Source organism: Bombina bombina, chromosome 3, assembly GCF_027579735.1.
Source record: "Bombina bombina isolate aBomBom1 chromosome 3, aBomBom1.pri, whole genome shotgun sequence".
Classification (NCBI taxonomy): Eukaryota; Metazoa; Chordata; class Amphibia; order Anura; family Bombinatoridae; genus Bombina; species Bombina bombina.
The window spans coordinates 97,267,424-97,293,461 of NC_069501.1; the positions used below are offsets into that span (position 1 = coordinate 97,267,424).

A 26,038-nucleotide genomic window follows, 5' to 3' on the forward strand; every position below is an offset into this window, starting at 1 on the left:
ATGGATAAATAACTGGATAAAAGACAGGGAGCAATGAGTAGTAGTAAATGGATCATACTCAGATTGGACAATCAGGTAAAGGTTGTGTAAGGTCATTGGGTCAGTGCAAGATACAATTGCTTTACAAGGGGATTTATAAACAATAGAATGGGCAGGTAAATGGAAAATGGAATTTAATACTGGAAAATGTAAAGTTTTACATTTTGGAAGTAAAAATAAGCAAACAGCCTATTATTTAAATGGAACTAGACTTAGCAAAACAGAGGAGGAAAGGGATTTGGGAGTAATAATAGATAACAAGCTAAAGATGAGTGCACAATGCAGGGCAGTAGCTTCTAAGGCTTATATGATAGTAGAGTATATTAAAAGAGGCATTGATACAAAGGAGGAAAGCATAATTCTGTCACTATATAAATCCCTGGTAAGTCCTCACCTTGAGTATGGAATGCAGTTCTGGAGACGAATCTACCAGCGATAGGCCACAAAACTGATAAGGAGAATGGGGAATTTAAGCTATTAGGAGATGTTAGCCAAAATGGGTTAGTTTTCTCTAGAAAATGGGTGCTTGAGAGGTGACATGATTACTTTATATAAATATATTTATAAGGCCCATATACAGAGATGGTGAAAGCTCTGTTTATTCCAAGAAAAATGTTTGTGACAAGAGGTCACAATTTAAGGCTGGAGGAAAGGAGATTTAAGGGCCGATTTATCAAGCTCCGTATGGATTGATGCCCCTTGTGTCCGGTGAGCCTTCAGGCTCGCCGGAAACAGAAGTTATGAAGCAGCGGTCTAAAGACCGCTGCTCCATAACTTGTCCGCCTGCTCTGAGGCCGCGGACAGAAATCAATCCGATCGAATACAATTGGGTTGATTGTCACCCCCTGCTAGTGGCAGATTGGCCGTGAATCTGAAGGGGGCGGAGTGAGCACACATGAACTAGTGCTGCCTCGCTGTGAAAAACTGTCAAAATGCTATGAAAAAAGGAGGCGACCTTCAAGGGGTTAGAAATTATCATATGAGCCTACCTAGGTTAAGCTTTCAACAAAGAATAGCAAGAGAACAAAGACAATTTGATGATTAAAGTAAATTGGAAAGTTGTTTAAAATTACATGCCCTACACTGTCCCTTTAGGTTTTAACTTTAAAATAGAAAATCTGGCAGCCTTTTTTTCTCTTAACAGTCTGTAAACAAAGAGAAAGCAGATATAAAAAAGTCAGGTAAGGAAGATTCTTGGGTCCAAAGTTAGCATAATAACTTTTGACTAATAATTAGCCAGAAATGCATAAAGTATTCATGTCTTGGAGAAACATGTGTTCTTGTATAAGCTCTGTGGTAATGAATAGGTAACCTTTAGTAACTACAGTCCAGTGAAGCTTAACAACATTGTTAATTAATAATGTTTAGCTGTAAACGTTCAACCAGCTGGGTTTTTTTTAAGCTAATTTCGTGTTTAGACCCTAGGGCTCACAAATAACTTTTTTTCCATAACAACCTTGCTACATGCATTAGGCTTTACTTTATAAGTACCAAACAAAATGTGTGTTTGCAAAGAATAAATACTAGCACAGTTTTTGACTGATAATATTACTAAATTAAAGACTAGATTACGAGGGGAGTGCTAACAGGTTGTGCGAGCGATATCGGGTTTATCATGGGTGTTTGCATATTACAAGTAGAAAGTAATCACGTTTGCTTCTGTGCAATATAATTTAAAGTGCGTCGGGGTTGCACAAAAATCAAAAGATATGAGGCAAGCAAAGGGCTTTAACATAGCGATACATACAAATACATGTCTAAATATGTATATGTCTGTGTGTATATGTGTGTGTGTACAGATGTATTTATGTATTTTACTGTATATTTACTATATATATATATATATATATATATATATATATATATATATATATATATATATTCCACATTTAAAGTGTTCTTCACTTTCAGGATAATGACCTTTTAATTCTTAAATACATATCTATATATATATATATATATATATATATATATATATATTAAAGTTTGCTGTGAGTTAAGCCCAGAGAGTGCAATCATTGGACTTTGTTATATATATATATATATATATATATATATATATATATATATATATATAAAACAAAGTGTATTTTACATGAACAATATTATATATATAATAAAAAGTACTTTATATTCTATGTGAAGAACAAAGGAATGTAAAATAAGGAATATGGGCATCGGTTCTCAATTTAGATCTTAAAGCAATCAGGTTAGCGCACAAAAATTTGTATTTTTAAGGCATGTTATTGAAATATTACATATAAAATATAAAAAAATATATATAAAAAAAAAGAATTACAATTATTAAAAATGATTAAAAATACTGTAAAATATTCTAAATAATCCAAAGAATATAAATATATACAGGCATACCTTGGAGATATTAATGATTTGGTTCCGGACCACCGCAATAAAGCGAATATAGCAGTAAAGTGAGTCACACAATTTTTTTTGTTTCCCAATGCATATAAAAGTTATATTTACAGTATAATGTAGCCTATTAAGTGTGCAATAGCATTATGTCTAAAAAAACATGTACATACCTCATTTAAAAAAATACTTTACTGCTAAAAAAAAATGCTAACCATCATCTAAGCCTTCAGCAAGTCATAATCTTTTTGCTGGTGGTGTGCATATATGGGTTTATACATGTATATATATGTATATACATGTGTATTTATGTGTTTATATGTGTATATATTTAGAAAATGGCGATGATAGACTTGCTCGAGACAAGGTTGCCACAAACCTTCAATTTGTAAAAAGAGCATTATCTGCGAAGATCAATAAAGTGAAGCGCAATAAAACAAGGTGTGCCTGTATTTTAATGCAATGTAGAATTGAATAGGATAATTTATTTGGCAAATATAGTATTACCTTTCAATAGGGGTGATGTCAGACGATTCACAGAGCGTGGTCCAAGTGGTCTCCTCTTGAATCCTTGCAGCGGGACCTCAGTTCCTTTAGAGCTCTATTGTGCTCAGTTGTTTGATCCGCTTGAGGATCCATACCTGCTCTTTTCCACACACTGCTATTATTTGAAAAGCCACGGCGGTATTGCCGTAACCGTTGGCGTTCTCGACCGCAATTGCACAGCTGTTTGTGCTAAAGGAACTGAGGTCCCGCTGCAAGGATTTAAGAGGAGATCACTTGGACCACGCTCTGTGAATCTTCTGACACCACCCGGTGTAAGTAAGATGTTAAACACCCCTATTGAAACGTATTTCTTGCTTTTGACAAGTTTTTTCTTGTCTTGTTTATTCCTTCTCCTGCATAGGAAATCACCTGTTAATGCCGGAATAACATTAACGCCTAAAAAGACTCTGGGAAATGTTCCATTGTGTCTTATCGTAAAGATTGATGAACTCAATTTTATACTGAAAATCCAGTTTACTACACTGAATCTGTGTAGAGTGTCTGATATAGACCACCATATGTTCATTGATTTTAATGTGTCATTCTACTATTAGGCGTATTTCTTATGTTTTATGAAGCATCTAACTGTTTTTCATTTTCTTAAGAATTGTTTTGTATAATTGATTGTGTACTGCAATTGCAATAACAGATCATATGAATTGATGCAATTAGTATTGTGACCTATTGACTGTATGAATTGACTTTTTTAATGCGACTTCTGACTGTATAAATTGATATTTTTTTAAGGGTTAATATTTGTTCATTTTGCTTATTAAATGCTATATCTTTTTATGAACTGACATTATTTGAAGAGTTTAGATACAATTTTATTTTTATTGAACCCCTGCTTTTGAAGACAATCTGTCTTTTTATAAATAATATATAATTTATTGAGACTTATTATCTATTCAGACATATCATTCACATGGCCATATAGTTTATAGTTTAGCTGTTTATAGCTCCATAGATGTTAATTTGATCCAATACCCTTTGTGGTACTGATCAATCAACATTAAACTCTATATGTTACTTTAGGGTGTCTTGGAGAAAATCACCTGTATCTGTTGGCTTTATTACTATAACTTTGCAAGCGCGGATCTCACTATTATATAGTTTAAATATAGTATTATATATATAAATAAAAGGAATTCTTCATGTGGAAAAAGGTATCAGGTGACAATGAACAAAGAAATGCAACCAGTAGTGTAAAAATCTAATCATTAAATATATAAAGTGCAATTTATCGTACCAAAAGTGATATAAAAGAAGTATTCCTGTTTGCTATTTTAATAGCCTAGGAAAAAAAACTATTTAAAAAATGGTTTGTCTGAGTTCATAAAACTCTCAACCTTGGCCTATGATAAAAAGATAGGCGATTAAAAAACAATGGCTAGAGTTAGATGAACTCAGATGAAATTGTTCCGATTCTCTTATTCATCCTTAAAAAATAATTGTCCTTAAAAGAAATAAATTGACACCCAATGATCTTTTTTGCAGATCTCACAATTTGGTGTAGTTTCCCCTTTAATGATAATGTAGCACAGCTATACCAGGTTAATATAGAGGATGATAAAACTGATTTGATGATGGCTGAATAAAAACAAGTTAAAGGGACATGAAACCCAAAATGTTTCATTCATGCTTCCTTCTCTTGTTATCCTTTGCTAAAAGGTTTATCTAGGCAAGCTCAGAAACAGCAAAGACCCTAGGTTCTAGCTGTTGATTGGTGGCTGCATATATATATTGGTTGTGATTGGCTCATCAATGTGTTCAGTTAGAAACAATTAGTGCATTGCTGCTCCTTCAACAAATGATACCAAGAGAATTAAACAAATTAGATAATAGAAGTAAATTAGAAAGTTGTTTAAAATTGTATTCTCTATGTGAATCATGAAAGAAAAAATTTGGGTTTCATGTCCCTTTAAAGTTTTTGAATCAGGCAAAAAATGTTAAGCTGCCTTAAGAAGTACAAACATTGTTACAACTTTTTAATTATACTAAAAATATTAACGTACCATTTCAAATCATGTAGAAGCCAAGGAATTTGTACAATGTAACTCAACCTACTGGGCAATCTTTAATTTTCAGAGAAGAAGGTGATGAAGACTTTTTTTTCTAAAACCAATTACCATCTCTTTGGTTTTATGAATATTTAACTTGTTTGCTTCCCTCCATGTTATTGGCCTGTCTACTTCCATGGTATAGCTCAATTAATCTTCATCTGAGATAAGCCCAATCAGAGAAGTGTTTTCTGCAAATTTCAATAACCCCACAGATTCATTTGCAGGCATACAATATAAGGAATAGTGCAAGGAAGAAGAACAGAACCCTGTGGGACACCTGTCCTGTATTGAGGAAGTCAGGGTCAGAAATCAGCCCATTCACTTTAACAAATTGTTTCCTATTAGTTAAAAAGCTATAAAGCCATTGGCATATGGAATAGGGCACATTAAGTTGTTTTAATTTAACAAAAAGTAAATCAGAAACAATAGAATTAAAAGCAGAACTGAAATCCACACAAAAAAATTCAGACATAGGTGTGCAGATTATCCAAATGATGTCAGATATATGATTATATTTAAATGTGTAATAATGCTCTGTAAAAAATAAAAGGTTAATATAATTTTATTACAGATTTGGCTTATTTTTACTGTAACATAAAGGGACACTAAACACAAATTTTTTTTATTTGATGATTCAGATAGAACAATTTTAAGCAACTTTCTAATTTACTCCTATGATCAATTTTTCTTCATTCTCTTGGTATCTTTATTTAAGAAATCAGGGATGTAAGCTTACGAGTCGGCCCATCTTTGGTTCAGCACCTGGGTGGCGCTTCCTGATTGGTGGTGGCTAAATACCATTTTTGGGTTTCATATACATGTAGCTGCCTCTATAGAGACTAAAGACAAAAATATAGACTTCAGAGTTCCATGTTACACACTACACAGTGATTCCTTGATCAATACATGATTTAATTTATTTCTATTCCTAAAGTTTTTCAAGGTCTGTGCCTCTGCACGGCAAAACAAAAAGAATTGCTATGCATAACTTTTGCAATGTGGGGTTTATTAGCTGAAATAGCATAAAAATAATGTGTATTTCAGCTAAAATTTTAATTTTCTGGAGCTCAGTTCAGGGCACATGATATGCAGAATACACAGAAATATTACATTGTCATGTTAAAGCTAAGTACCATGAATGGGATTTCTATGAGATCACTGAGTTTGTATGCCAGCCCTGCCTTTGTACAATATTATGACTTTCACTCCCTGCCACTTTTAGCACAACATGCGTGTTTGCTTCTGTTCTGCAGCACATTCCTTCTCACTCTATCACTGCAAATCAAGGTCAATTGACCATTCTGATTGACTGCCAGCTTGTTAACATTTAAACACAGCTGTTGAGCAATACATTCATTGTTATTGTTACTTTAAGAACTTTAAACCACACATTTAATTATAACTTCTGCTGTTACATAAACCAGTTTAATTGGGTTGTAATTCTCGATGAAGTAAAATACATAATTCCATGCCTGACTAATGATTATGTGAGCTCTGCTTTGAAATATAAACATGGGGCAAGGAAACACATCATATTATGTCCCTTGCACATTTATGCAGCAAATTATTGATTTTTCAGAATAAATTGGCTCCTTGTTGTTAAATAGATATGAAACAGTCTGTTTTTTACTGTTGTAAAAAAAAGCACTTAGCAGTGGATTATACTTAATAGAAATAATTGAGATATGTATTACTTTTAATTTTAACTTCCTGTCTTCCTTCAAAAATCCTATAACAAAATTCAATACATTAAATACAAAACTGACTTTTCCTTTGCAAAGGAGGTTCCAACTTAGTTTCCAAAAGACCCACATGACATTATGTATGTGTCATAAATCATATCAATATGAACTTGAAATGTATATAATAAACTTTATAATACGCAAGTGGTAACAATACATTTGAATGACTCGTAAACTGCTGCACTCCATAACCTGTCAAAGAGATGTAATAGCTGTTAAATAAACAGAGACAGATTTGCACAACAATACACATCTTTTTGCCTTCTTCAAAAAAAATCTACCCTCATTTCAAACAAATTTCTTGAACAAATGCCAGCAATGTGGTGGGTGCAAAGAGCCAGGGAACATATCCATATTAATTAGACCAATTTATAAATAGCAGAGCATAAAAATCTTCAAATTTATTTAAAAAAATAAATAAATAAAACAAACTATTAGCATATTTTCTTACAGTGCGCACACCTAAAACATTATAGAATATGGGACATCTTTATTTAAACAACTCTATAACAAAACTACAGCAAAAATATAAAATATAGAATATTGTAACTACGTTTAAGGTCTTTTTCGTTTATGTGAAATAAAAACTTCCTTTTTCTTTTGCAAAGGAGTTTTCAACTTTCCAAAAGTCTAAATTCAAAGTTAACACTTACATGTAATAAACAGTATCAGTATAAACTGTAAAAGTATGTGATACCGTTTATAATAAACTTGTGGTAACAGTGCATTTGTGTGACTAATAAGCTGCTGCACTTCACAACCCATCAAACAGGTGTAATAGCAGCTAAATAAAAAAAAAATAGACACAATCATTGATAATATGCTTTTGCCTTAATACCATTCAACTACTGTAGATGTCTTGAACAAATACAATCAATATGGTGGGTGCTACGAACCAGGGAACACATCAGTATTAATTAAATCAGTATCTAAATAGCAGGGTATCAAAAACTAGTTGAAACCTTGTTGAAAGTTGTTGTTTTTATGTGTTCATCTTAAAAATCTAGTTATTTTCCATTTATTCATGAGGACTCCAATATCATAATACAAAAAGGCCCCACCCCTCTGGAATGTACAGCGCTAATCCCCTCCCTAATACAAAGGTTAAAACTAACAGAGTATACCCAAATCTTTTTCGCTAACATTAATATCTCAATGTCCATAATATTATGGGAGACAGGAATTCTGTGTAGGTGACATGGCAGTGGTGACATCGTGGTGGCAGAAATCAAGTTAGATAAATAATCTAAGTTTGGCCATACCAGTAAACAACTTCATGAATAATTATTGAAACCAGAAAAGCATATAATTCGCAAGTAAATATAATTGACTTTTTGTTGCCAAGGAGGACTTCAAAATATTGCCTCTCTGAAAGAAAAACCATTAACAAGATTTCAAAAATGAATTCATAATTTTTAATCATGCGATTTTAATTAGTATATTTACATCCTAGAGGACGTTGCCCTTTCCATAACGACGTATGATCTTATTTATCCTGAAACGTACTTGGTGCAATAAAATATTATAGCAGTATATAATAAAACAGAAAGTGAACAATGGGGACATCATGGTGACTGATCAGTTTTGCAATCTGTTTGAAATCTGATTGACAGGTGGTTTAGAAACAAACATTCTTAGGGCAGACATGATATAGGTCAGTTACATTTCAATACTAAAAGTTAGCAGTGAAAAAGTTTCTGTATTTATCAATTATATATGAAAAAAATTGTTATAAAGGCTGTGGTCACAGAGCAACAGTGATTAGTGGTGGCCCAAAGAGAAAAAAAGCAAAGGTTTTATATGAATGTGTAAAAAAATACAATGAGAAAATTTGTTAAAGCATTTCCTTATTGCATTATTTCTTCTCTACTTTATGACCTTGATAGTTCAGACAAGAAGAGAAAGGATACCACTGTATCATCGTACCAGCAGCACCACCCCTTTAAATTATAGCTGGCCAGCACCAGCTGCCGTGGCCCACCGGGAAATCTCATGGTGTCCTTGCAAGCAAATCCGGCCTTGCATACTCACACACAAACACGTTGATGTGCTTTTATAAATTACAGTTTTATAATAAAATAGTTTCAAAGGTTATTTGCAATAAACTGAGATTTGGACAATAATTATTTATTATTATTATTTATAAAATATTTTACCAGGAAGGATACATAGATATTTCTCTCATTTTCAAGTATGTCCTGGGTCCACAAAACATTGCAGTGATACAATAGGGTACAATAAAATACAAAAACAATAATAATACATAATATATGCAAACATTTAACATAGAAACAGGTAGGAAATATATAATCAACCATGACAGGTTTATTCTGTTTTGAGATATGTAGAGAGGGATCTCTTAAAGGATTTTATTCTTGGGGAAGGCTTGAAAGTGTGCGGGAGGTCGTTCCATAATTGTGGTGCTCTGTAGGAAAAGGAGGATTGAGCTGCTTTTTTTTTGTAAGGAGGCAGACTAAATAATGTGCTGGTACTGGATCGGAGGTTATGGGAGGTGGGAATAACCGGGGAGAGCATTCTGCTCAGGTAGGGTGGGAGCTTCCCAGAAAAGCTCTTAAACACAAGGCAGGAAAAATGGAGGGTGCGTTTGTATTCCAGCGACAGCCAGTTTAGTTCTTTTAGCATGTTACAATGGTGGGTCCTGTAGTTACATTGTAGCACAAAGCAGCAGAACGAGTTATACAGTGTATTAAGTTTATTAAGGAGAGTTTGCGGTGCTGGTGCGTATACTATGTCCCCATAATCCATGATAGGCATCAGCATTTGCTGTACAATCTTTTACTTTACTGTAGGGCTTATGCAGGATTTGTTTCTGTACAAGTTTTTCAATATGGAGGCCAAAAGATAGATTGGGGTCTAACAACATACTCAAGTATTTGAAAGAGTGGACTGCGGTCAGTGTGCAAATTGATTTTGTTTTGATGCGTAGATGGGAATTTTGTAGTCTGTGTAATTTAGATACCGTTCCAAAGATCATTGTGACAGTTTTGTCAGTGTTTAGGAAGAGTTTGTTTTTTGAGATCCACTTTTCTACCTCTGTGAAATGGTCTTGGAGCACTGCCTCAATCTAGAGTTAGTGTATATATCTTTTGGAATACATTTTATATAGCCTTGTAAGCTTGTTGTATATTAATCTGTATCTATATAATGCAAATTAACTCTATACTACTCATAAAAAATGTTCTTTACAGGAATTCTTTATGAGCTGACATAAAGCAATTATCAATGCTAAACATCTATGAAAATGCTCTCAAACTTAAACTTAAAGACAATATCGACTTTAAACAGCAATAAAATTGTCTTGCAAATATGTTGTAGAGCAACATTTTATAGTTTCTTCTTATATGACAAGAAAACTAAATGATCTTCATTTGTTTCAATTTGAAAAAAAGAAAGGATTTAAAAAATAGCAGTTGAACTTGTCTATCTGTCCATCCATCTTTATCTATCTATCTATCTATCTATCTATCTATCTATCTATCTATCTATCTATGTCTATCTCTATCTATCTTTCTATCTCTCTATGTATATCTATCTATCTATCTATCTATCTATCTATCTATCTATATCTATCTCTCTATCTATCTAGCAAGGGATCTAGTAATTGGTGAAGAACAGAAAAATCCTAATACAGCCATAAGAAGGAATCCTGTGGAAGCTTCAATCTTGTTCCTTTCATTTTGACTTATTTCCATTTATCCGTAAGCTTGAGAAACTGATTAACATGTTTGTTGTAAGCAAAAGTTAGCCAGTTTAATTCCTTTATGGGCAGAGACAGATCCTGTTAATAGCACTGCTTGTTAAATTTAAATACCTGAGCGACTAAAGCCCATCTGCACCAGAGCAAGATTTTCATAAACGACAGCCGGATCAGAGCAGTGGTGACTCTAAGAGGGTGATCTGGAAGTTGCTATCAAACTTTCATGATTTAGTTAGAGCAGCACTTTCCAATTTACTTCTATTAACACTTTTTGAGTCACCAGCTCATACTGAGCATGTGCAGGATTTCACAGATAATATGTATATGCATTAGTGATTGGCTGATGGCTGTCACATGACCCTGAAGCAGTTGAAATAGACATAACTTTGAACTTCAAATGAGTAGTAGATTTTTTTCTAACAAATTTCAGACTAAGTGCTATAACATTGTAATTTTATTATGCATTTGTTAAGTATGCAAACCTACTGTATTTATGGGTCCTTTAATAAAAAAGCACATCTTTTAAGCTATGAATTGTCTGCCCGTGTTGTCATAATGTTAAGTTACACACACCAATAATTTATAATAATTTTGAGATGGGGAACTTTGAGGGCCATAAGTGAATTGGCAGAACTCCATGAAAGCCAAATACCAACTAACCAATACTCTCTGGATTTTGGTAAATCTAACTTGGAGAGTAGATGTTTCTTTAAAGTCCACAACCTCCCACTATATCTGTGTGTTTTGTGATTATAATATATGCTTTTTGCTTGATCTTTATTATAAACTTACATAAAATATTAATAAAGGGCCATAATAGTCAATATATTACATGCTCTTATCCAATAGGGTATGCCATTTTAAAGGAATTTTAAACAGTAAATACTTGCTAGACATAATAATATGTTCAAAGCAAAGATTAGCCTGGGAATAATATGTATGTGAATTTTTTTAAAATTATAATAGTTTTTTTAATATTGAAAATATAAGTGTAAAGGTTTAGTTTCTACAGGGAGTGCAGAATTATTAGGCAAGTTGTATTTTTGAGGATTAATTTTATTATTGAACAACAACCATGTTCTCAATGAACCCAAAAAACTCATTAATATCAAAGCTGAATAGTTTTGGAAGTAGTTTTTAGTTTGTTTTTAGTTATAGCTATTTTAGGGGGATATCTGTGTGTGCAGGGTGACTATTACTGTGCATAATTATTAGGCAACTTAACAAAAAACAAATATATACCCATTTAAATTATTTATTTTTACCAGTGAAACCAATATAACATCTCAACACTCACAAATATACATTTCTGACATTCAAAAACAAAAACAAATCAGTGACCAATATAGCCACCTTTCTTTGCAAGGACACTCAAAAGCCTGCCATCCATGGATTCTGTCAGTGTTTTGATCTGTTCACCATCAACATTGCGTGCAGCAGCAACCACAGCCTCCCAGACACTGTTCAGAGAGGTGTACTGTTTTCCCTCCTTGTAAATCTCACATTTGATGATGGACCACAGGTTCTCAATGGGGTTCAGATCAGGTGAACAAGGAGGCCATGTCATTCGATTTTCTTCTTTTATACCCTTTCTTGCCAGCCACGCTGTGGAGTACTTGGACGCGTGTGATGGAGCATTGTCCTGCATGAAAATCATGTTTTTCTTGAAGGATGCAGACTTCTTCCTGTACCACTGCTTGAAGAAGGTGTCTTCCAGAAACTGGCAGTAGGACTGGGAGTTGAGCTTGACTCCATCCTCAACCCGAAAAGGCCCCACAAGCTCATCTTTGATGATACCAGCCCAAACCAGTACTCCACCTCCACCTTGCTGGCGTCTGAGTCGGACTGGAGCTCTCTGCCCTTTACCAATCCAGCCACGGGCCCATCCATCTGGCCCATCAAGACTCACTCTCATTTCATCAGTCCATAAAACCTTAGAAAAATCAGTCTTGAGATATTTCTTGGCCCAGTCTTGACGTTTCAGCTTGTGTGTCTTGTTCAGTGGTGGTCGTCTTTCAGCCTTTCTTACCTTGGCCATGTCTCTGAGTATTGCACACCTTGTGCTTTTGGGCACTCCAGTGATGTTGCAGCTCTGAAATATGGCCAAACTGGGGCAAGTGGCATTTTGGCAGCTGCACGCTTGACTTTTCTCAGTTCATGGGCAGTTATTTTGCGCCTTGGTTTTTTCCACACGCTTCTTGCGACCCTGTTGACTATTTTGAATGAAACGCTTGATTGTTCGATGATCACGCTTCAGAAGCATTGCAATTTTAAGAGTGCTGCATCCCTCTGCAAAATATCTCACTATTTTTGACTTTTCTGAGCCTGTCAAGTCCATCTTTTGACCCATTTTGCCAAAGGAAAGGAAGTTGCCTAATAATTATGCACACCTGATACAAGGTGTTGATGTCATTAGACCACACCCCTTCTCATTACAGAGATGCACATCACCTAATATGCTTAATTGGTAGTAGGCTTTCGAGCCTATACAGCTTGGAGTAAGACAACATGCATAAAGAGGATGATGTGGTCAAAATACTCATTTGCCTAATAATTCTGCACTCCCTGTATAAAGTAATGGGAGCCACCGTTTTTAACTAGTTTTCTATTTATCTCTGTTTGCGCAAACAACACAGCCTTGTTTGGGCAGTCTCTCTTTTTGCCTGTTTTTTATCTTCCACAAATTGTCATCAGAAGAAAAGATATATAATTAGAAAACTTAAGTTCAACCATGGCATCGCCCATTACTTTTTAGAGACAGTGGAAACGAGAAAACTGCAAATTTTTATAGTTAAATTACAGGAAAAGGGGGCAAAATAAATAATGAAAGCATATTGCAAAACCTTTTTTTTTAATACACATAATTAATCATGTTATATGTCAATCTTATACTGTTTAATACCCCTTTAAGACTATCAACCCTAGAATACTGAGTGTTTAACCCCTGCAAAGGCAGCTCACTGCTGGTCATGAGCGGAAAACACAGCTGAGCCAATCAGCAGCACTTATTATTATTATCAGGTATTTGTAGAGCGCCAACAGATTCCGCAGCGCTTGTTCAACATCTGAGCTGTGTGACTACTGACTGGATCAGCAGCATTTTCCACTTGGGAAGAGCGGTGCTCTGCATGTCCCAGGCAGTATTTCTACTGTGTGTTTAAGCCATTTGCAGATGATAGTCTTAAAATGATATGGTCTAATGGCCTAACGGTCTAATTTAGCTCCTTGTGAGGAATCAGGTAAACAAAGTTTTTATATTGTTTATCTGATGTCCTCCTTTACTCATGAGTTACAGTAATCTCTTTGGGATAGAGCCATTTCCTTGTTGATATTTTTAAAGGGACACAGAAATAAAAATTAATCTTTTATGACTCAGACAAGAGTGCACAATTACAAAATATCACATTTTCAGTTATCAAATGTACATATTTCTCCGTTTGCCAAAACATAACACCTTAAACATTTTTATGAAATCCCTTTACATGCTGGTCCAGGGAGCAGCAGTGCAATTCCAGAAGCTATCTAATTGGTGACTACACATATATGCCTCTTGCCATTTGCTCACCAAACATGTTCTGCTAGACCCCAGTAGTGCATCGGTGCTCTTGAGCTTACTTTAACTATGCGTTTAATCCCTTTGGATGGGTTACACAAGCAATAGTGCAACAATAAAATGTTCTAACTTGTCAATACTCTTGCACATTTATGTCCCTTTAGGGTTATTGTTAAGGGAATTGTTCAGATTCCAGAGATAGCTGCAATGTTTCCCAAAGGAGTGTTCATCTTCTTGGATCCAAAGGGTTAACAAGGTTCACCACAACTGCCCCTGGGTACTGTAGTCTTGTAATATACACACTTTACTGCTAGCAAATGAACACAGCCTGGCTGCCCAACTAAGCCACAGTGTTTAGCTGTAGATATACATGAACATTAAGCACACAAATAAAGAACAGATTTAATAAAATAGCTATATAACTGATTTCTGTGATTTGCAGCTCTTTTCAGCAGCTATGGGGTTAACACCATTGCACACAGGCATAACAATAACCTTTCCCTTTAATATTTTATCTTTTTGTATTATTCATTAGTTGCGTATTAAAAATATTCTAGGAAAATATTAAAAAAGCCCACAATAACTAAACTTGTTTAATCCTTACAGCGTTTTATCAAATATTTTCTTTGCAGAAACGTGACTTATGTCTTTTTATACCTTTTTTTCACTCTACAAAACCTGAACTAAATTTCCTTTGTAAAGTGATTCACTGAAGTGCTTGTCTAACTGGTTTCTCATGTTTCAGCATTTTAGAATACAGACATATCTGAATATGGAAGGGTGTACTTGTTTTTCAGTGTTCATTTCAAAGAGTTACTCTGGGAATTATCAAAGGGCACTAATAGTTATAGTTAGACAAGGAAATTCATTTTTTTATTTTTATTTTATTAAAACAAGGATATCTACTTGTAGCCCATGGACCATAAGCCACCCTCTGCATTAGCGTCTGCGTGTCCAGGGAAAAAACACAGATGAAAATGTGCACTTCGGGGACTCAGGTGGGTGGGCTCGCCTGAAACAATAGCTAAGTAGCAGCAGTCTTAAGACCACTGTTAACCTCTCTGCACCCTAAAATGTGGCGGATTTAAAAAAATCCGGATCCAATTGGGATGATTGACAGCCCCTGCTTGTGGTTGATTGACTGCCATTGAGCAGGGGCAGCATAGCACAAGCAAATGCTTGTGCAAAGTTAAATGTGCTTTCCTCTCACTGCAATGTCCAATGAACATGTTCACTGTAGCAAATGTCCATATGACCGTTAATAAACGAAGCCCATAGGGTGGTCTGCAGCTTTACTTAAATCTGGTCCTTTGTCACTGGGCATTTTCAGGATGTATATTATTTGTGTGTTTAATAGCCATAAATGTATATGTAATCTCTTAAATCTTCACATGAACTGCGTCCCACATTGTGTCTGTTGTCTGTCACTGTTTAAGAAAAATTAAATGCCAATGGAGTCCCCTTTTTGTTTGTAAAATGCTTGTTTCTATACCAAAGCTCTACTATTCTTGCAAAGTTTCAGCAATCCCTCTTGACAATGAATTGCGGGAGCTTCACACACCATTAAAATAGTGGCTCAGGTGACACAGTCTCTGATTGGCTAACTCATGAAAAATGCATAATCTAACAAACTGGAAAGTGATATAATAGATAGATAGATAAAAATCTATAAAGTTTCACCAATGTTTTTTTAATGCATTTGATTCACTAAAGTTACCCATTTCTCACTTCAGAAATAAATACCTCAAAATAACATACAAACTAGTAACTATAGACTCGTGAGACCACATGGAACACATCTTACATCCTTGATAAACTACTACTAACATCATTTTAGTTTACACACAATGGGGCCAATTTATTAATGTGCGAGCAGGACATCATACCAATGTAGCGTATCATGTTGCTGCACATCGATAAATGCCGACAGCATACGCTGTCGGCATTTATCATTACACAAGCAGTTCACAAGAACTGCTTGTTGCAATACGGCCCCTGCAGATTCACCGGCCAATTGGCCGCTAGCAAGGGGGGTCAATCAGCCCGATCATATAGGATCGGGCGGATTGACGTCTGCGGCCTCAGAGCAGGTGGACAAGTTATGGAGCAGTGGTCTTTAGACCACTGCATCATAACTTCTGTTTCCGGCGAGCCTGAAGGCTCGTGCGGAAACAGGGGCATAAAGCTCCATTCGGAGCTTGATAATTCTGCCCCATTGTCACTTTAGCTAGAATCTGGCTGCAGCAATGTTGACATTGAGGATGTCACAGGTGATATTGCCCCTAAGGATTGAACTCTCATTAAAACTTAACACCCGGCATAATCCTATTCTGATTTCTGATCCTATCTCCAAAACTCAATACTACTCTTAACCCTAACCCTAATCTTAACTCTAATTTCTATTCTAACTTCAACTCTAACCTAATCTCAACCCGAACCTAACTTTTATCCCTAATCTCACCCTAGACCTTACAAAGGACCATAACCCCAACCTAACCTGATATCAAACAATTCCTCAATGCAATGGAATATCATAACAGAATAATCTCAGAAGGCACAGAATCTCAGGACACAACATCACAACTGGCTTTAAAGAGGAAAAAAAATGGAAGTTGTTATATTTTTTTCAGGACATAATAGCAAGGAGATTGCTCTTATGTCCTTATGCAATTTGGTATTTCAGTTAATGGTGGATTATAAGTAACTCTTCTCTGAATTGGGAAGAGTGAATTTTGTTAAGGGGGGCAACTATTATGCAAATTAAGAAGGAAAGTTTAGGTGTTAGGACAAGCACAATGGAGGGTTTTATATGGGTGTCTGCACATTGTACTTCATGTTTTAAAACTTTAAAACAACATAAAAGTGCAATATTAAAGCATGTAATGCACTAGAGCTCTTTTACTTTGTTCTGTGTCTTGGCCCTTCAAAGAAGTTAAAAACAATTAAATCTGTTCTAGGTAATCAATACCGTTTGCACCTGTGCTGGATATGAATGTGATTGTGGTTATGCGCTTATGTATATTCATGATTGGCTCACCGGCCTTATCAAGTTTAGTAGCGACACTATTGCCTGCTCACAGCAGTTTTAATGTGTTTAATCCACTGGGGGGGAGGGGGGGGGGGTGGTAATATACAGAGGCACACAGACAGAGCAACACTAAAATGCTTCAACCAATTAAAAAAAGGAATACACTTTTAGGATTTAAAGTTGTTGTTATTTCCAGTAATGCATTGCTACATATGTGGATCAAGTATATGATAGGGGATCTTGATAAATCTAGAAAGAAGGGGCAGAATTAGCCCAAAGAAGCATAAGTGTAAATATCCCTTTCTACTGTCAATTTATATATCACATTTCTGTTTTACATTATTCTGATACCATTGTTGTAGTTCAGTAAAAAGATAATTAGTGTTGTAATTTCAAGAGTGAAAATAAACAAAAAACAATAAACAAAAATGTTTTTTTTGTTATTTTTTAAAGCTTTTGATGTACGTGCAGCATATCTATCCCCAGTAAAAGCTGATAAAATAACTGGTTACATACAGATAATGATGCTCTTGCTACCGGTAAATACATTGTTGTAGCTCAGACTTGCCATATTAATAGTAAGATACAGCACAACAGGGAGGCAGATTTTTAATTCTTGACATTTACGGTTTTCTCTCTGGCAGAATGTGTTTGGCTTTCATGATTTGATAGTTCCAGCAGTATTTTGCATGTTGAGGTGGAGCAGGAGCAAACTAAAATATACTAATTGAGACATCAAAGAAAAAATCCAAATCAAAGATTATTTTACAGCATAAAAATCCAATCCAAGACCGGTTCAAGATGCTTCCAAAGTTCTCTATGAAATAATTAGAGTGTATGCTTTTATTGGCCCTGTCTATTAGTAAAGTCTGTTACTTCAAAGAGAGTGCGTCTAACCTGTTTCCAAGGAATACAGTCTGGCTATTATATTTACTCATTAAAAAAAAAAGAGAAAAAACAGGAAATAGCACTTTGTTCTGTGTAGGTGACTGTGACAATTTGTAAATTTTAACCCCTTAACTGCCAGACAGAACTGAAAAATTACTGCAGTAAACTTCCATAAGTAAACATTCTTGTAGCAAAGTTTACGAGTGTTGCAGTGCCATATACAGATATAGGGCTGATTTACAAGTGGAGCGCTAAATTATTGTACTCACACAAACGGGGCAAATTTGTCCATTTGCAGGCACGCAATAATTAACCAGTCATTACAAGTGGCTGGTTATGGCTACCTATGAATTAGCAATCCGAAAATCAACCAGAGATTAGACCTTGGTTAATTTTCTAAAAGTGCCCCAAAATGCCCTTTAAAATAGCGGGCTTTATAGTTTTTTTGATTAAATAAAAAAGCTACAAAAATAACTACACTAGGCAGTTTTGGGGTTTTAAAGATGGTTTATTATAATTGGTAGCTTTAGAATAAAATAGCTCACTTGGTGAGTCATTGTGGCAATATACTTAAATACATAGGACCTAAAGCAAAAAAAAAAAAAAATAGAGTTACTTTGAAACAAGCTCAACCAGTGAAAATGTTACCTGTGAGATGAGCTGCCACCAAGTACAATGTTTTACACAATTAAGTGCAATTCTGGAGAACACCTTTGTAAACACTGCTCTTTGACATGAAGTATACTCATATTCCAAGGAAATAACATGAGAAATGTTTGATAAACGTCAACAGATTCTGCCTGTTAACCTTTTTGCTTCCAAACAACGCAATAAGCTTATACTGCAGCATCATCTAGAAGCGAAAAGACTTAAGAGCTAAACTGTATTTCATATAACAAAAATGATTTATGCTAATTTGCATTTGTAATTGAACCCTTTGCAAACAAATGGATGTTTACTGATATGTTTAATGGAAGAAGAAACTATGATACAGAACACTTCATAAATCAATTGTCAGAATCATGCCTTATAGGGCTCGATTTATTAATTAAGGGCAGATGGGGCGGTTTATATTTGCCCCTGTCCGCCCCAGCTCTCCTCTGCAGGCACCAATCCGCTGCCGGAATTTAACATTGCACACAAGTGCTAATTTCGCGCTCACTGCATCTCAGCCCCATGCCCGCGCACATCCAATCACGTGTGGGAAGGAGCTGTCAATCTCCCCAGTCAGACGAGGACCGGGGAGATTGACATTCTCCACCTAAGAGGTAGAGAAGAGGGTAGGGAAGCAGCAGTCTGATGACGCGCTGCTTGATAAATACTGACTGCAGGTTCTCTTGTGTCTGATGACTGCTGCTTGATAAATACTGACCTGCAGGTTCTCTTGTGTCTGATGGCCGCTGCTTGATAAATACTGACTGCAGGTTCTCTTGTGTCTGATGACTGCTGCTTAATAAATACTGACTGAAGGTTCTCTTGTATCTGATGACAGTTTGCTTGATAAATACTGACTGCAGGTTCTCTTGTATCTGATGACAGTTGCTTGATAAATACTGACTGCAGGTTCTCTTGTGTCTGATGACCGCTGCTTGATAAATACTGACTGCAGGTTCTCTTGTGTCTGATGGACCGCTGCTTGATAAATACAGACTGCAGGTTCTCTTGTGTCTGATGACCGCTGCTTGATAAATACTGACTGCAGGTTCTCTTGTGTCTGATGACCGCTGCTTTGATAAATACTGACTGCAGGTTCTCGTGTGTCTGATGGCCGCTGCTTGATAAATACTGACTGCAGGTTTCTCTTGTGTCTGATGACCGCTGCTTGATAAATACAGACTGCAGGTTCTCTTGTGTCTGATGACCGCTGCTTAATAAATACTGACTGCAAGATTCTCTGTGTCTGAGGACCGCTGCTTGATAAATACTGACTGCAGGTTCTCTTGTGTCTGATGACCGCTGCTTGATAAATACTGACTGCAGGATCTCTTGTGTCTGATGACCGCTGCTTGATAAATACTGACTGCAGGTTCTCTTGTGTCTGATGACCGCTGCTTAATAAATACCGACTGCAGATTCTCTTGTGTCTGAGGGACCCGCTGCTGATAAATTACTGACTGCAGGTTCTCTTGTGTCTGGATGATCGCTGCTTGATAAATACTGACTGCAGGTTCTCTGTGCTGATGATTCGCTGCTTGATAAATACTGACTGAGGGTCTCTTGTGTCTGATGACCGCTGCTTGATAAATACTGACTGCAGGTTTCTTTGTGTCTGATGACCGCTGCTTGATAAATACTGACGGCAGGTTTCTTGTGAGAACATGCAGTCGAAGGGAGGAAAAGGGCTTGATAATCGAGCTCATAGAGAGGCTAAATTGTCAGTGTCATATCTAAAAATTATACAATAACATACTTATTTGTTACTGAAGTAGCAAAACGTGTAATTAATAATAGTAAGATACATTTACAAACAGTAGATTGATGTGACTGTATAATCAACATAAATTATACAAGATAGATGATGATAGATAGATAGATAGATAGATAGATAGATAGATAGATAGATAGGTAGACATATAAAAAAGATAGATAGATGATAGACAGACAGATAGATGACAGATAGACAGACAGATGATATACAGACAGATGATGGACAGACACCAGACAAAAATATGGATAGACTGACAGATTATCCAATTATTATTTAATAATAATAATAATAATAATAATAAATATTAAGAAAGATAGACAGATAATAGATAGAAAGACAGACAGATAGATGATAGAGATAGATAGACCGATAATAGATAGACAGACAGATGATAGAGATAGAAAAACAGATAATAGATAGACAGACAGATAGATGATAGAGATAGATAGATAGATAGATAGATAGATAGATAGATAGATAGATAGATAGATAGATAGATAGATAGATAGACAGACATCTGATAATAATAATAATAATAATAATAATAATAATAGATAGATGGATGATAGATAGACAGATAATAGATAGGCAGAGAGACATATAGATGATAGAGATAGATAGGAAGACAGATAGCCAATAATAAAAATAATTTACAAAAAAAGAAAGACAGATGACAGATAGATAGATGATAGATAGACAGACAGATAAAAAAGATAGATAGATAGATAGATAGATAGATAGATAGATAGATAGATAGATGATAGACAGACCAATAGATTATAGACAGACAGAGATACAGGCAGACAGATAAAAAAAAGATAGATGATAGACAGACAGACAGAGTATACAGGCAGACCAGATAAAAAAAGATAGATGATAGACAGACAGACAGACAGACAGACAGATATACAGGGCAGACAGATAAAAAAGATGGATAGATGATAGACAGACAGATATATGATAGAGAGGCAGACAGATATACAGGCAGACAGATAAAAAAGATAGATAGATGATAGACAGACAGATTAAAGACGGACAAATATACAGGCAGACAGATAAAAAAGATAGATAGATGATAGACAGACAGACAGACAGACAGATATACAGGCAGACAGATAAAAAAGATGGATAGATGATAGACAGACAGACAGACAGACAAATTACAGGCAGACAGATAAAGAAGATAGATAGATGATAGACAGACAGATATATGATAGACAGGAAGACAGATATACAGGCAGACAAATAAAAAGATTAGATAGATGATAAACAGACAGACAGATATACAGGAAGAAGAGATAAAAAGACAAATAGATGATAGACAGACAGATAGATGATAGACAGACAAATAAAAAAGATAGATAGATAGATGATAGACAGACAAAAAGATGATAGATATACAGACAGATATACAGACAGACTGATAAAAAAACAAAGATAGATGACAGACAGACAAATAGATGATAGACAGACAAACAGACAGATCACAAAGATAGATGATAGACAGACAGACAGACAGACAGACAGAAGGACAGGCGGACAGACCAGACAGACAGACAAGTAAACTATAGTTTTAATACAATTTATCTCTAATGGGGTTTGGTATCATCAGATCAATTTCCAAACTTAAATTATAATAATTTGTTCAATAAACCATAAAAGGGATATGCTTATTATTATTTGGAGTATTGCCTTAATTAATTACAGCCATATTAATTATTGTTCTTATTTCTTCCACCCGACAGTAATCTTACCAGAATATAATTCATCATTAGCGACAACACGAGAACAGATTACAACACAACCTCTTAATACCGATAACACCCTGAAGTCATTATTGTACAAGAATTTCAGGGTTTGTTATCTAAAGTTTGCATCCTAATGTAGGAAACTAAAGTCAGAGTTAGTGACGTTTTCCCCCCACCTCGCCAAGCACTGGCAGGGTTTGTTTTGTGTTCCTATTAGAATGTTGTAAGATCCTGCAGTAGTGAAAAGTGTAGGAAAACAAGTCAGACAAATTGCATCATATTGTGTATCCTTGTTTTAAAGATACAATCTAATGTAAGAATAAAATCATTTATTAGCACGTTATTATTATATGAATCATGTTGTTGATTATGTGATTAACCCATCAAAGAGGTAAAACACAGTTACAACCTCTTCACCCTCCAGTGTTGAGTCCTGGATAGGACAATATTTTTGGCAGCTACCTGCTATGCCACTACATGATTGGCTCACTGAACAAATGCTAACAAACATAAGGCCCATAAAGTCTGCCCATATCTGAATTCCCTTACATGTTTTATCCTTATCATCGCTATTGGAAGTCAATTTAAAAAAATATCTTACTTTAAAATATATATGGTTAAAGAACACACATACACACTCACACTCACACACACACACACTTCACTCACTACACAGACATGCGCTCGCACACACACACTCACACAAACACACTCACACACAAAACACAGACCACACACAGACACGCACACCTCACTACACAGACATCGTTCGCACACACACTACACTTAGTCACACACACAAACTCACACACACGAAACACGCACACACACAGGCACAAACACCCATCCCCTCCACAACAGACCCACACACAATTACTCACTCACCACACACACAAGCACACTCACTCACATACGCAGACACGTGCACCAATCACTCACAGACATGCGCTCACACATACACTCACAAAACACACACACAGCACACACACTCACACTAACAGACATGCGCTCGCACACACAAACTCATTCATACATACACTCAGTCACACACACACTCATGAACACAAACACATAGACCACAAAATCCCTTACACACAGACCCACACACAAACACAATTACTCACTCACACACAAACACATCTCACCACAGAGGACACCACAGACATGTGCACCACAATGACTCACTAACACTCATGAGCACACTCAGACATACCCTCACTCACACCCACCCAAAGACACACCACTACTTTAAAAGAAATAGTTTTCTAGACATTTTCTTCTTCAAAATGCAATTAGTAGCATTTCTACTTAACAGTATTAGAAAATATCCTAAGCATCCATATTGCCTCCCTGCAGGTATATGTAACCCTTCCTAGTACTGAATAGACTATCAGCTCTACAGGTTAGGGAATACTTTAGCTCCAGGCCTCCAACCAAATACATATGAAAGTCTGGAGCCAACCAGAATACTGAGAAGCCAGGGAGGAATTGATATATAGGTGATAATAATGACTACAATATTATATACAACAATAATCATTCTGACCAAGTTTCCTTCCCTGTCTATTCTTGTTGTACCCCCCAATATACTGTTGCTGAAACTGTTGGCAAATTACAAATAAGATATTAATAATTTACAATTGGTTGTAAATAATATTCCACCTGCTAAACTTTGTTACTAATTGTTAGTTACCATTTGCTTTAAAGGGACACTAAACCCAAAAATGTTCTTTACTGATTCAGATAGAGAACACAATTTTAAACAACATTGCCATTTACTTCTATTATCTAATTTGCTTCATTCTTTGATATATCCTTTGTTAAATAAATAGCAATGCATATGGGTGAGCCAATCACCAGCGAGTGCATCTATGTGCAGCAACCAATCAGCAGCTATAAAGCCTATCTAGATATGCTTTTCAGCAAAGGAAATCTAAAGATGCAGCAAATTAGAAAATAGAAGTAAATTAGAAAGTTGTTTTAAAATTGCATGCTCTTTCTAAATCATGAAAGAAAAAAATGGGTTTCATGTCCCTTTAACTAAATGTATTGGTGAAACAGCTCTCATACAATTCTTATCATCAATATGTATATTCATTATTTATAAACATTATTAATAAAATAACAAATAATTAGACTTTCATGCTCTCCAATAAAAAAAAAAAAACACGTACAACTTTTAAAATGCTGAAACATTGTAACCATCCATAAGCAAACATAAATACCAATAAAAATACCACTGACAAAGCAAAGCATATGAAATAACAGCCATAGGAAGGAATAGAATAATCAAAACATAATAGGACAGGTAAAGTTATAAATAAGGTAATGTGTAAAAGATCTATCACAGATAATCTCTTTACAGATGCCCTTTTACAGTTCTGCAGTCTCAGAAGTTCTTAATTTCCAAGCTTATACTACAGAGCTACCTCATAATTTTAATGCTATGAATTAGTAATCTTCTTCTACCCTGATTTCTCTGAATCTTAGTAAATCTTCAGACTCCATAATATGAGGTTAATGTAAAGATTTCAACTTATACAATTCCCTCACTTCAATAGTTATCAAAACAACACCTTGTTTACCTTCAGTCACCTAGTTTAAAAAAATATATATTTGGCAATATTTTTTTTCTAGATTTCTTCACACCATTGCTAAATTAAGTGAATGTTTTTTTGCTTATTTCCTAATGTACCAAACCCTCTGGATGTTGCTAAACAACATTAAGTAAAAACATGACTTAATATATTTTTTATGTAACACATAACAATGTAGAAATATAATCTATATTCCTGAAAGAAAAACAAAGCAGACATGTAATACTAAAATTGTATCAAATACAAATGAAATAAAATTTATTTTCAGTTTCATGAATATTTACATTGTTTGGAAATTCATTGTATTTTGTTTAGAAAAAAAACTGGTGTTTAGTATAATGTAAATATTCATTGTTTTAAAGAACTGTTTTTAAGTTAAACATCTGTAATTGTCATCCCTTACCTGTCTGTTGTCACTGTACATTAGAAGTTAATCCATGACTGGCAAACCTGCCTTTTCTGTAAACGATGAGGTGAGTTCTAAGTCCACTTCTAAACTCACTGTGGAAACAAGTCAGTGCAAGTTTGGAGTTTAAAATTACCTGACTGAGAAAAGCTCAGCAGAGGAAAGGAATCTGATTAAAGTGACTGTGATGTCAGCAGTGAGTCTCCAGCAGAGGCACAGCCTAGTTCACTTTTAGTTTTATTACAGGAACCTACTGGAATCAACAACCCACCCTGCACTGCTCCTCACAGACACCCTGACTCCAAGGAAATGATGAAGGAATGTGGTTGGTCTTGGGTATTGGTTTTAACTAGTTTTTTACTTTTCTTTTTTTGTAACGGGGAAGTATGCAGAGAAACCATATGATAGAGAGGTTAATGTGTGGGGAAAAACTGCTCCCTCTGAGCAAGAATTGAATTATGTATGTAAATTTGTTGAAGATACAATATATTTTGTTTCATCATAACAGGTCACAAAGTATAAAAGATTGAGGGGGTAATTCTGTTTAGGATGATTGGCTAGTTATTGCTAGTAAGTACTTTAAAGGGACCAGACAAGTCCAAAAAAAATCTTTCATATTTATAATAGGGAATGTCATTTAAACCAACTTTCCAATATCTTTTATCACCAATTTTGCTTTGTTCTCTTGGTATTCTTAGTTGAAAGCTAAACTAGGAGGTTCATATGCTAATTTATTGAAGACTGCCTCCAATCTGAATGCATTTTGACCACTAGAGGGCATTAGTTCACTGTGTTTCATACAGATAACATGAGCCTCCTGCACGTGAAGTTACCTGGAGTGAGCACTGATTGGCTAAAATGCAAAAATGCAAGTCTGTCAAAAGAACTGAACAAGGGGGGCAGTATGCCAGA

General features: G+C 35.3%; 1 protein-coding gene across 2 annotated transcripts in view; it reads right to left on the reverse strand.

Annotated features, from left to right (window-relative positions):
- KCNJ15 (potassium inwardly rectifying channel subfamily J member 15) overlaps positions 1 to 25,324 on the reverse strand; it is a 90,440-nt gene extending 65,116 nt beyond the window's left edge. The window contains exon 1 of one of the 2 annotated variants that reach the window (XM_053705932.1): positions 25,263 to 25,324. The gene's annotated coding sequence lies outside the window, so the exon portion shown is untranslated. The other variant, XM_053705931.1, reaches the window with a different exon arrangement.
- Between the last annotated feature and the right edge of the window lie 714 nt (positions 25,325 to 26,038).